The sequence below is a fragment of the Ylistrum balloti genome, unplaced genomic scaffold (assembly GCF_031769215.1).
Source record: "Ylistrum balloti isolate Yb309-2 unplaced genomic scaffold, AGI_CSIRO_Ybal_v1 Utg369808, whole genome shotgun sequence".
Lineage (NCBI taxonomy): Eukaryota > Metazoa > Mollusca > Bivalvia > Pectinida > Pectinidae > Ylistrum > Ylistrum balloti.
Window position 1 is genome coordinate 1519213 of NW_026781982.1, and position 10675 is coordinate 1529887.

A 10675-nucleotide genomic window follows, 5' to 3' on the forward strand; every position below is an offset into this window, starting at 1 on the left:
ATTTGAATACAAGCTTTTGTATGAAAAGCAAATGTTTTGTTACATTAAATTACACATTCAAGTACAGCTGAATTTTTTTTTTTTTTTCAATTGAAAATTTTTTTATGTCGTTTTGAGATTTTATTCTTATTGTAAGGGTTTTTGCTTTTTTTTTTTTTTTTTTTTGTTCTTTTGAGGAAATGTAATAATAATCCAAAATGTGGTTCAAATACTTTACATAGCAGACTTACTTTCAAGTGTTAGGAACTTCAGTACAATGAACAACCTTTTGTTAGGCATTAGTTGAGCTCTTTTAGATGAATTAGGAACAATTCAGACAAAATGTGTCAGCAGATGATGATTTCAGGATAGCTCAGTTATCAGTGAATTTTTCACAAGAATAATTTAAAAGTGAATAATTGATGTAGTACAGAAGAAGAATACCATTTTAATTTAATTTCAAATTTTTTTTTTTTTTTTTTTTTTGACAAATCCATCCTCTGTCTCTGAAAAAGGAGTTGCCTTGGAATATAGCGACACTGTGATAAATCATGTATGCATGTGTGTGCAATATTGCTAAGTTTATTTTTACTGTGGTATTTAATCTATTTACTCAAGATGTTTTGACGCAATGTTGCGATGACATTACTGGATTACCTCCCTTGGTGTATTGAAGACCGACATAAATAGATTGAAGTCAAGGAACCTCCTCAGTTAGAACTGATCTGTAAATTTATATTGCTTGGATGTTTTTAGCAAATTTCTTGTTGTCCTCAGAATTTTGGTCCATTCATTAAAAAAAAAGACATTTGCAAGCAAGATTGTATGGACAGACACAGAAAACTTACAGAAGTAGGATATTAGAATAAGATTAAAGTAACTACCTCCTGTAATGTCTTGATGTGTGTTAAGTGAGTTAAATTACAGGTTATTTATAAAACATTACTTAATTTGTTGACTTTTGATAGATATTTTCTTTGACAAGAAAAATCTCTCACCATTTGAGTAATCCAGATGAGAGCATCATAATTGTGTTTCAGTTGTTCATGATATGTATTAATGTTCATCATTTTATGATTAATATGAAGGAGGTTTTGAAAAATATAAACAAGGTTATGTGCATGATCCATTTCAACCTTACATTACGTTGCTAATATTGATTTTTGAGTCACTTTCTTTTGTTCCTGGTGTGTTTTAAGATTTCATATACCATAAAGATATGTTTCAGTTTAAATTTCCAGATCAGATAGCATTTTCTTTATACCATTAATATATTTCAATTATCAGATTAATTAATAATTTCTTTTTTGTACTATGTATCATGTCTTTAGAAGACTCATGGTGGTCGAGGTCTCTGACTGTCTTTGTCACTAGCCCTGTGACTGTTGGCCGCTGGCTTGAGGCCTATGTGGGGCAATTGTCAGGTATTGACTGAAGGTCAGTGTTTTTTCCGCGGGAACTCTGGCTTTCCTCCACCATCCATACCTGGCATGTCCTTGAGTCACCCAAACTGGCAGGATGTAAAACAACAATACATCCAATGTTTACACTGGTCATGAGATGGCTGTGGTTACCTGTATCTAACTTATAAATAATCCTATCTATTGTCTGTTGTAACTTTTTTTGGTGCAGATTTTTTATCAGTTTTTATGTGTCACTGTTTAATGTTGATCAGGAATTATTTCCTTGTTTTTTCCTGGTTTATATTTTCTACATTAATGTCACTATCCTATTACATTCATACTGCTGTAAATGCAGGAAAAATAGTGTTAAGTGTGAGTCAGTAGATTTTTATACATATGTGAGTCAATAAGTTTAGATACGTTTGAGAGTCAATAGGCATATATAATTTTGTGAGTCAATAGACTTTCATACATTTGAGAGTGAATAGGTTTATATACATTTGAGAGTCAGTAGGCTTTTGTATACGTGAGTCAAAAGGCTTACATACAATTGTGAGTCAATAGACTTTTGTATATGTGAGTCAATAGGCTTAAATACATTTGTGAGTCAGTAGCCTTTTGTTTATGTGAGTCAATGGACTTTTGTATATGTTAGTCAATAGACTTTTGTATATTTGAGTCAATAGTCTTACATACATTTGAGAGTCAATAGGTTTACATACATTTGAGAGTCAGTAGGCTTTTGTATATGTGAGTCAATAGGCTTTCTTGTATATGTGAGTCAATAGGCTTACATACATTTATGAGTCAATAGACTTTTTTTGTATATGCGAGTCAATAGTCTTACATACATTTGTGAGTCAATAGGTTTACATACATTTGAGAGTCAGTAGGCTTTTGTATATGTGAGTCAATAGGCTTACATACATTTGTGAGTCAATAGACTTTCTTGTATATGTGAGTCAATAGGCTTACATACATTTATGAGTCAATAGACCTTTTTTTGTATATGCGAGTCAATAGTCTTTCATACATTTGTGAGTCAACAGACTTTTTTGTATATGTGAGTCAATAGACTTTTGTATATGTTAGTCAATAGGCTTTTGTATATGTGAGTCAATAGTCTTACATACATTTGTGAGTCAACAGACTTTTTTGTATATGTGAGTCAACAGACTTTTTTGTATATGTGAGTCAATAGGCTTACATACTTTTGTTAGTCAGTGGGCATACATATGTAGAAGCTGGCTGATCAGTATATAGCAATAATATGATAAAACACATTAGTAATGCTTCATCATCATGTTGATTTTAATATTTTGTTTGATTTTTCAACATTTTCATTGTTAGTACTGTGTACTATATATGTCAGTACATATTGGTGTGATGGTCCCTACCAACAGCAGTTTATGTTTCTCAGGAAAATGAGACAGGAACTGGTTTGGGTTGTTGTGTGTCCTTCGGCAAGGCTCTTTATTTTTTTCCTCAGGATGGTGTGTGATGGGCCTCCTGGATGTTGTTCAGTAAAGTAGCTACCAGCTACAACAAGGGAGACCTGCCTCAAAATAACCCTGGGTGTTCAAGGGGTAGTAAGCCCAGCACACTGATAAACCAAACTAATTAGGTAGTCATTTCTATATTTGTATATTTAGTCTTACAATACAACATTGTTATTTTCTTAACTGTAAACAGTAACTGTAACAAAGTGTAAATTTATTGTTGGTGCAAATTATTTTATTACAGTTTATCCATATAGAGTTTTTTCCCCTTATTATTGTCTTCCTGAATCAATATTTTCTACCAAAATGTTCCCTGTTACTTTTCCTACTGTATATATATAATGCTGTAATTCTTTCAACAAGTTTTTTTACATGGTGCTTTATTTCTGCCTTCTAATGAAATACCTCACTTATCCAGTCCTGTTGAGTATTCAGAACATATGTTTGTAAATATTCTGTCTTTGTGAGCATAATATATGAAGTCACTCCTCATCATCAATCCTTGTCTTAATATTTTATCACAAGGGTAGAAGTGGTTTTGGTTCCAACACCTTTCTGATGATGTGGATACAAGACATTACCTCACAATTGTTTAGAAATGAAGGACAACTAGGTGGATTAATCATCACACTGTTACGTACACATACAATTATATGGGTTTGAAGATATTGGTACGCTTTACTTCTAGTCATAGACTAAGTTTGAACAGAAAGATTAAAAAACAATACAACATTATCCAGCAGGATTACCTCAGGGTAAACCTTCTGACTGGTGTGCACACACATATATCATTCATTGTAGGTTCATGGTAGCCACCCATGATATTTGAGTCTGTTAGAGTGATGGCATACTTAACCTCAGGTAGAGATCAGAGGTGCGTAGTTCAACGCTTTGTTGGTGTTTCTCAGGGAGCTGAATAACGGTTTGGTGTGTGCTGACATGGTTGTGTCCATCGACAAGACAATTTACCATTATTGTATTGGATGTTGTGTGATGGACCTCTTGTATGTTGTTCAGTGAGGTAGTCATTACAAACGACCTCAAAATGACCCAGAACCATTCATAGGGCTATAAACCCTACAAGCAAATAATGGTTGTATGAAAAGCCATGTTGATGCAATATAATTCACTTAGATACAGACATGTTACTAATGATTTTGTTTACTATTTATAATTCATTCACTTGTTTATATTTATTTGGTGCATTTTCTTACATCATTTGGTGCCTTTCTATTACATTATCTTTAGGTACATAAAGCAGGTTTGATCATTCCGTTTTGTCACAAGTGTGTTTGTCAGGTCGGAAATTATCTGTTTCTGCCTGTTTAATGTAGTGAGAAGAATTTAACATAAATGTCAGACATTTTTATGACCTTCAAACAACTGCTGCTCTTTCTGCTGAAGAATAAATGATTCACTGGTGATTTTCTACTACTGTATCAATAAGTATAACATATAGGAATCCAACCCAGGACCTCTGGTTTACTGGTCTCATGATGAAGGGAAGTTCTCTCTAGTGTTACAGTGTACTTAGGATAGTATTTATCAGAGTTTAATAAAAAGAAATAAATATGTGGGTATGTTTTTTTCAATTAGAGCAAGTTGAACCAGTTTTCAGATTTATAAAAGCCATGCACATTGGTTTACCTGAAGCTCCGTCAGTTCAGAAGGACTGTACAGTATTACTTAGGAGGAACCTAGTTGTTCAACATAATCTAATTCATATACAATTATATATGACTTTCTTGGCATGAGAAATGGTTTGTTATTTGTTTTCAGTGGTGTTCAGAGGGAATGCTATGGACATATTTAAAGCTTGATTAAAACCTGATACAAATCTATTAAGGAAGAGAGTCCCATTACTTTGTTGTAATCATCAACAAGTTCGAAATTGTTTGGAATTTTTCTTAATTGCATTTGACCACCATTTTATTGTTGAGTAAGTTTCTGAGAAATCAAAAATTGTCTTGAGCATTTTTACCACTACACATTATTACATGCAATATTTTCTCTTTTCAAACAAATATATCGGATCTTACATTGGCTTCCATTTGTGTTACAGAATTTTTCACTTTAGTGAGCCTTTGGCAATCTGGAATGAAAAAATTTGTATCAGCTACACAATAAATGGAGATGAACTTCATATTTTTATCACATGATCCATTATCCCAGCAAATATGATAGAAAACAGACATTTCTATGTCAGACATGAGGTTTTGTCTGTTCTATATCTACCGTATAAAACAGACATTTCTATGTAAGACATGAGGTTGTGTCTGTTCTATATCTACCGTATAAAACAGACATTTCTATGTAAGACATGAGGTTGTGTCTGTTCTATATCTACCGTATAAAACAGACATTTCTATGTCAGACATGAGGTTGTGTCTGTTCAATATCTACCGTATAAAACAGACATTTCTATGTCAGACATGAGGTTGTGTCTGTTCTATATCTACCGTATAAAACAGACATTTCTATGTCAGACATGAGGTTGTGTCTGTTCTATATCTACTGTTATATTATATGGTAGAAAACAGACATTTCTATGTCAGACATTAGGTTGTGTCTGTTCTATATCTACTGTATAAAACAGACATTTCTATGCCAGACATGAGGTTGTGTCTGTTCTATATCTACCGTATAAAACAGACATTTCTATGCCAGACATGAGGTTGTGTCTGTTCTATATCTACCGTATAAAACAGACATTTCTATGCCTGACATGAGGTTGTGTCTGTTCTATATCTACCGTATAAAACAAACATGAGGTTGTGTCTGTTCTATATCTAGCGTATAAAACAGACATTTCTATGCCAGACATGAGGTTGTGTCTGTTCTATATCTACCGTATAAAACAGACATTTCTATGCCAGACATGAGGTTGTGTCTGTTCTATATCTACCGTATAAAACAGACATTTCTATGTCAGACATGAGGTTGTGTCTGTTCTATATCTACCGTATAAAACAGACATTTCTATGCCAGACATGAGGTTGTGTCTGTTCTATATCTACTGTTATATCATATGGTAGAAAACAGACATGAGGTTGTGTCTGTTCTATATCTACCGTATAAAACAGACATTTCTATGCCTGACATGAGGTTGTGTCTGTTCTATATCTACTGTTATATTATATGGTAGAAAACAGACATGAGGTTGTGTCTGTTCTATATCTACCGTATAAAACAGACGTTTCTATGTCAGACATGAGGTTGTGTCTGTTCTATATCTACAGTATAAAACAGACATTTCTATGTCAGACATGAGGTTGTGTCTGTTCTATATCTACCGTATAAAACAGACGTTTCTATGTCAGACATGAGGTTGAGTCTGTTCTATATCTACCGTATAAAACAGACGTTTCTATGTCAGACATGAGGTTGTGTCTGTTCTATATCTACCGTATAAAACAGACATTTCTATGCCAGACATGAGGTTGTGTCTGTTCTATATCTACAGTATAAAACAGACATTTCTATGTAAGACATGAGGTTGTGTCTGTTCTATATCTACCGTATAAAACAGACGTTTCTATGTCAGACATGAGGTTGAGTCTGTTCTATATCTACCGTATAAAACAGACGTTTCTATGTCAGACATGAGGTTGTGTCTGTTCTATATCTACCGTATAAAACAGACATTTCTATGCCAGACATGAGGTTGTGTCTGTTCTATATCTACCGTATAAAACAGACGTTTCTATGTAAGACATGAGGTTGTGTCTGTTCTATATCTACCGTATAAAACAGACGTTTCTATGTCAGACATGAGGTTGTGTCTGTTCTATATCTACCGTATAAAACAGACGTTTCTGTGTCAGACATGAGGTTGTGTCTGTTCTATATCTACTGTTATATTATATGGTAGAAAACAGACATGAGGTTGTGTCTGTTCTATATCTACCGTATAAAACAGACATTTCTATGTCAGACATGAGGTTGTGTCTGTTCTATATCTAGCGTCTCTTGCTCTGTCACAATGCCTTTTGTGAATGTATGACGTCATTTAGATAACACCACATTAACCTATATCATAGGTATTCAATATGCAAAAGATATGAAGAAGTGTATTTTTATTTTCACTAAATAACAAGACAATCATGTGATAAATTTTAGTTGGCGAAGGAAATTCTAATCTTTTGTTGCTTAAATTACAGGGAGCTTACCCCTAGTGCTCTCAGCCATCAGTTATTTTTATACTTATCTGCAATATTAAAGGAAATAATTGGCTCCCAAAAACAGGATGTATCTGTATAATATATATTGCTATCGTGTGGATGGAGAGAAAACATGAATTTCCTGTGAAGTTAGTCATTAGGAACATGGTTGTAAAGTGCAAGGACTGTATTCCTGATTAAGAAACCCTACTCAGTAAATATACTGTAGCCTTGCTGTACTGGTTACTATGGTAACTATTTAGATATTCCAGCATTAAAGGTCGTAAATAAATATAACAAATGCATCAGTCTATACATGTTTTCTGTTTTCTTTTGTATACGATGATATTTTTCAATTTTGTCGATGAATCTCGTAGTGTCTGATATATTGTTTGTCAACGTTATTGTTCTTCTAAATGCTTCAAGCCGTGATAATTAACGGTTATCAATCATTCAAGTTAGTGAATTTAACCCTCAATTAAGGTGTTGAAAATCTCATGTGTTTCCATATAGCAGGATATTATTGTGGGGATGATATTTTTGCTACTTTGCAGTATATTAAAGTGATTCCAAAAATTCATTCTATAAAATAATGAGATATTTGTGAATAAGATGTCCTTTTACATCAAGAGCGCTATATTTTAGAATATAATTTAATCGTTTTAGAAGAATATCACAAAAATTTTGATCCGCAAAAAATTCCAGCTGTATGATATTCAGGAGATTCATAATTTTAGCCAAAAGTATGCAGAGATAAAGTTGAAATCTTCCTGTAAAAGTATACAGTTCTACCATAAATAAAATGATGATTTTATAGAGGTTAGATACAAAACCGCTGAGATACAGACATATCTGACACATTCTCAAGAAAAGCACTTCATATAATGTCACCAGGTTCAATATTGTAAGATCTTCAAATAACCTATTACTGGTATGAAACCTTTTGGTGGAGTTCAGTAATATTCTTGGACAAGTAGATTTTCACGTGACACAATCAGCAAAGTCTCAACAGCACGATCATTCTTTTCACCTCACTGTACAATGTAGGTGCAATCTTACAGGTCACAGCATTAACTAATTCTGCCCTATATGGAAGAGTTAGATGGGAGTTCTGATGCGTGTCTTGTATGGAAGGTCAGATAACAGGTCTTACAAGATACAACATGATATATTTGTATATGTACAATAAATCTAAGCACTTTATTTTACCACAAAACAGAAATTTCCACCACAAAAAATATTTTTTACGTCTTGTTTAATCTTGTAGGGATCATATTTTATTATCTGGTAGCCGCTTAACTTTGCTTCCATGTTCAAGAGATTGTCCATTAAGGTGTTCCAGCATTTCATCAGTACTAGAGGTTTAGACTGTTCCTCTTGGCAGCAAGTATATCTATTTTTGTCTATATTGTTTTAGGGACCCGAGTGCTGGATAATGTACAAACAATTTCTATAAATGGTATTTCAAGATTTTAATGTGCCAGCTCAATGATATAACTTTAACTCTTTCAGTTTGATTGGGAAGGGTTGGGGTGTTACATCTAGGTATTCACCACAGGTAAATAGACATCCTCTGCTTCGCAGCCATATAAGCATATAGAGACCAACCCTTTGGGTAATAACAATGGTGTTCTGAAGTTTGTAGACAGATATAAGGCTTATTTATCTAGGTGTTATAGAACCACTAGACGTGTAAGGACTCTCCATCTTAACACGATAAAAGTCACTTTGAATTTTATATGAAAAGTTGGTGTGATAAAGCTGGTGTAAAGTTTAAAGTGCAGCCACATTGAAAATTGACCCAGGATCCATTTTCAACGTCAAAGAGGGAAACAGCTAGTCGCGGGAACTTGTCTGTTCTATATCTACCATCTCTTGCCACCATACCTTATGTGAATGTATGACGTCATTTAAATGGCATCACAATAAGCTATATTAGCTATATTCAGTATATAAATAATACTCTGCCATTGAAAATAAACCCAGCAAGAGGGTCCAAGGGTCCATGTGCGCAGGTAGGTCTTGGAAAAGTGTCTAAAAAATAAACCACATTCAAATACTTCTGTTGAGATTGTCACTTCTGGGAAATCAAAATTGCTCCCACAGTTGGCCTAGGGGTGTGTTGCTCCACCATTTTGATATTTGTTCCAGTTCAGTATAGTTTATATATTTCTTTGTCATTTCGGCCAACCAGATTTTACATATCACATAGAGCATACACATCAACGACACAACATCGTGGAGAGTGATTGGGTATCACAACATTGCATGAATTGCTTACTCAGCACTGTAGTTGTTGTAACTTATGACTGAGATACTGAGTAAATATAACAATACAGAACCAGGTATAATGTAAGTAAGCGAGGGCGGTAAGATTAAACTTAAAAGCAAAAAGTCTTTTTTAGATAAAAAGTATGGATATGCAGGAATTTAAAATATATATATATATATTTTTGGGTGCATTTTTTTACTTCAGTGAATTTCCCCTCCTTGCTAGACATTTTTCTCACTTGTGTCTTGTATTGTCTTTGTTGCTATGCTCTTCGGAACTAATACAAATGAAAGTAGTAACGATAGGATTTCCATTTATTGTATTTTTGGTAACGATTCCAGGTAAAAGGCGCGATGTGTAGTAATGTTCGTCCATCCAAGACACGACGTAGATTTAAATTTAATCTCTGTGATGTATTGTGCTTAAACATACCTAAATAAGTCATCATCGGTTAGTCGAAGGTCTACTCAACTTTGATCAAAATGTATGTCTGTAGAGAATATGGAGAGAGAAAGTTATAAAATATTTAACGAGACCAAATTAGGTTTAATCGCTCCTGATGTGTTTGGTCTGGAAGTAGTGGTCATTCCATGAGAGATATTTCCAGTCTCTCCTCGTGTTATTTGCTTAGCATAGACAATGTATTTTTAACATTTTCAAACATTGCTGTTACCTGTGTTATATTAGACAAACAACATCGATATGCCGGAATTCAGAAAATATATTTTTTGGGTGTATTGTTGACTTCAGTAAATACATTCTCACCATGTAGTCCGACAGCGAAGCACAAATTTTCCCTTCTCTGTCCATCTTTTTGAAAAAGAAGATGAAGTTATTTTTTATTATTGGATTGATGTACATTTTGTATTAACAACCAATGATGTGATCAATATGCGGTAAAATGGATACATTCAAAACTCAAGATGGTATTATCACAATGAAGACAAAACGAAAATGGCTAATTCGAGCTCAATTTAATGCACTGATTCAAGCAAAGTGGTATTAAGCTATATAACAGAATGTTATCATCAAGGAAATAAAGGATTTTGTTGTAATGAATACACTTTCTGATAAAATAGTTTTATGTAAGATCATCAGCTATCAATATACATATTACTCTGAGTCATCAGTGAAAAATCTAACATGATTTGTGAAATATAGGAACCATTCTAATGCTGTAGATATTGGAGACGTGGAAATGTCTTTCATATTTAAATCTTTCAAATTATATTTAATGTGAAAATCAATGAATACTTATTCCGATGTATATTAATATATACGATGCATTTCGTATCACCTGGCACACTAAACACACATTTGTTCTTGAAATAAATTAGGATTACTCTATTCTTTATATGTAGT

At 33.4% G+C, this 10675-nt stretch overlaps 1 long non-coding RNA gene across 1 annotated transcript; it reads left to right on the forward strand.

The window, feature by feature from the left end:
* The first annotated feature begins 2543 nt into the window (after positions 1 to 2543).
* On the forward strand, positions 2544 to 7354 carry LOC132544718 (uncharacterized). The gene is made up of 2 exons (XR_009554012.1): positions 2544 to 5876; positions 5931 to 7354. It is a non-coding gene; the product is annotated as an uncharacterized LOC132544718 (long non-coding RNA).
* Positions 7355 to 10675: the final 3321 nt, after the last annotated feature.